Source organism: Artemia franciscana, unplaced genomic scaffold (genome assembly GCF_032884065.1).
Source record: "Artemia franciscana unplaced genomic scaffold, ASM3288406v1 Scaffold_1502, whole genome shotgun sequence".
Lineage (NCBI taxonomy): Eukaryota > Metazoa > Arthropoda > Branchiopoda > Anostraca > Artemiidae > Artemia > Artemia franciscana.
In genome coordinates, this window is record NW_027062846.1 from 76,316 (window position 1) to 80,203 (window position 3,888).

Genomic DNA, 3,888 nt, shown 5'->3' on the forward strand with positions numbered 1-3,888 from the left:
ACTAAAAAGAAGTTAAAAACTACAAAAAAACTAAAAAAAAAAAAAAAACTAAAAACTAATAAAAAATCTAAAAAATCTACAAATCTAAATAAACTAAAAAAGAAAAAAAAAAGGAAAAAAATAAAGGAGAAAAACAAAACTAAAAAACGAAAGTATATACAGACCGGTACACCGGGATACAAATGACGACCGGGACACAGGGAATATAAATGACGACCAGGACACACGGACACAACTACAACGGGGACACCGGGGGAAACAGGGGGATATAAATGACGACCGGGACAAAAAAACTAAAAAGAAAAAAAAAACTAAAAACTAATAAAAAAACTAAAAAATCTAAAAATCTAAATAAGCTAAAAAAGAAAAAAAAAGGAAAAAATAAAGGAGAAAAACAAAACTAAAAAACGAATGTATATACAGACCGGGACACCGGGATACAAATGACGACCGGGACACAGGGAATATAAATGACGACCGGGACACAGGGACACAACTACAACGGGGACACCGGGGGAAACAGGGGGATGTAAATGACGACCGGGACACCGGGACAGGGAATGGTCGATTAGCAATCACCATCAACAAAGCTCAAGGGCAATCATTAGAATCATGAGGTATAGATCTGAATACAGATTGTTTTCCCATGGACCATTATATGTTGCATGTTCAAGAGTCGGTAAACCTGACAATCTATTTATATGCAAAGACAATGGGACAGCAAAGAATGTTGTATATTCGCGAGTTTTATGTAGTTAAAACCATATATATATATATATATATATATATATATATATATATATATATATATATATATATATATATATATATATATATATATATACATATATATCTATCTATATTCACAGGTGGGACATAGGGACACAACTACAATGGCGCGTAACTATTATGGCGCGTAACGACTTACGCGCGCGGGGGGGCTTGGGGGGGCGCGAAGCGCCCCCACTAACTAGGTGTTGGGGTGGCGCGAAGCGCCACCCCAACAGCTAGTATATATATATAAATAAGTTGTCTGTCTGTGGATCTGTCAGGTGACGTCATGTTTCTGTGTTGACTGACGTCATGTTTTCGACCGACGAAATTACAGACCGGGACATCGGGACACAAATGACGACCGGGACATGGGGAATATAAATGACGACCGGGACACTCAAAGAGAAAGCGACCGGGACGCAAGGAATGTTCGATTAGCAATCACCATCAACAAAGCACCGGGACACAAATGACGACCGGGACAAAGGGAATATAAATGACAACGACTGACGTCATGTTTGTCAACTGATGAAATTACATACCGGGACACCGGGACACAAATGACGACCGGGACACAGATAATATAAATGACGACCGGGAACCTCAAAGAGAAATTACAGACTGGGACACCCGGACACAAATCACGACCAGGACACAGGGAATATAAATGACGACCGGGACATAGGGACAAAACTACAACGGGGACGCCGGGGGCACAGGCGGGATATATAAATGACGACCGGGACACCGGGACACAGGGAATATAAATGACAACCGGGACACTCAAAGAGATATTACAAACTGGGACACCGGGACACAAATGACGACCGGGATACAGGGAATATAAATGACGACCGGGACACAGGGACATATCATTAGAATAATGAGGTATAGATCTGAATTCGGATTGTTTTTCCCATGGACAATTATATGTTGTATGTTCAAGAGTCAGTAAACCTGACAATCTATTTATATGCACAGACAATGGGACAGCGAAGAATGTTGTATGTTCGCACGTTTTACGTAGTTAAAAACTATATATATATATATATATATATATATATATATATATATATATATATATATATATATATATATATATATATATATATATATATATATATATATATATATAATCTATCTCTATTCACAGGTTGGACACAAGAACACAACTACAATGGCGCGTAACTAATATGGCGCGTAACGACTTACGCGCGCGGGGGGGGGCGCTTGGGGGGGGCGCGAAGCGCCCCACCACCTAGGTGTTGGGGTAGCGCGATGCGCCACCCCAACAGCTATTATATATATATATATATATATATATATATATATATATATATATATATATATATATATATATATATATATAAATACTAGCTGTTGGGGTGGCGCTTCGCGCCACCCCAACACCTAGTTGGTGGGGGCGCTTCGCGCCCCCCCCAAGCCCCCCCGCGCGCGTAAGTCGTTACGCGCCATAATAGTTACGCGCCATTGTAGTTGTGTCCCTATGTCCCACCTGTGAATATAGATATATATATATATATGGTTTTAACTACGTAAAACTTGCGAATATACAACATTCTTTGCTGTCCCATTGTCTTTGCATATAAATAGATTGTCAGGTTATCCCCCTGTTTCCCCCGGTGTCCCCGTTGTAGTTGTGTCCCTGTGTCCCGGTCGTCATTTATATTCCCTGTGTCCCGGGTCCCGGTCATCATTTGTATCCCGGTGTCCCGGTCTGTATATACATTCGTTTTTTAGTTTTGTTTTTCTCCTTTATTTTTTTCCTTTTTTTTTTCTTTTTTAGCTTATTTAGATTTTTAGATTTTTTAGTTTTTTTTATTAGTTTTTAGTTGGTGGGGGCGCTTCGCGCCCCCCCCCAAGCCCCCCCGCGCGCGTAAGTCGTTACGCGCCATAATAGTTACGCGCCATTGTAGTTGTGTCCCTATGTCCCACCTGTGAATATAGATATATATATATATATGGTTTTAACTACGTAAAACTTGCGAATATACAACATTCTTTGCTGTCCCATTGTCTTTGCATATAAATAGATTGTCAGGTTATCCCCCTGTTTCCCCCGGTGTCCCCGTTGTAGTTGTGTCCCTGTGTCCCGGTCGTCATTTATATTCCCTGTGTCCCGGGTCCCGGTCATCATTTGTATCCCGGTGTCCCGGTCTGTATATACATTCGTTTTTTAGTTTTGTTTTTCTCCTTTATTTTTTTCCTTTTTTTTTCTTTTTTAGCTTATTTAGATTTTTAGATTTTTTAGTTTTTTTTATTAGTTTTTAGTTTTTATTTCTTTTTAGTTTTTTTGTCCCGGTCGTCATTTATATCCCCCTGTTTCCCCCGGTGTCCCCGTTGTAGTTGTGTCCCTGTGTCCCGGTCGTTATTTATTTTTTAGTTTTTTACCTTTTTTTAGTTTTTTTAGTTTTTTAGCTTTTTTATTTTTTTTATTAGTTTTTAGTTTTTTTGTAGTTTTTGCCTTTTTTTTAGTTTTTTTAGTTTTTTAGCTTTTTTATTAGTTTTTAGTTTTTTTTGTAGTTTTTGCCTTTTTTTAGTTTTTTTAGTTTTTTAGCTTTTTTATTTTTTTTATTAGTTTTTAGTTTTTTTTGTAGTTTTTGCCTTTTTTTAGTTTTTTTCAGTTTTGACGTCACCTGATCCAGTTTTTTCAGGTGACGTCACCTGATCCACAGATCCACAGACAACTTATTTTTATATATATAGATAGTTTTTTTTTTTTTACTTATGTCCTGGTCGTCATTTATACTCCCTGTGTCCCGGTGCTTTGTTGATTGCTAATCGAACATTCCTTTTGTCCTGGTCACTTTCTCTTTGAGTGTCGTCATTTATTAGTTTTTTTCCTTTTTTTTTTAGTTTTTTATTGGTTTTTACCTTTATTTTAGCTTATTTTTCAGTTTTTTTCCTTTTTTTTAGTTTTTTTTTTATTTTTTATTTTTTTTAGTTTTTTACCTTTTTTTAGTTTTTTTAGTTTTTTTAGTTTTTTAGCTTTTTTACTTTTTTTATTAGTTTTTAGTTTTTTTTTGTAGTTTTTGCCTTTTTTTAGTTTTTTCAGTTTTTTTTTTAGTTTTTTATTGGTTTTTACCTTTATAG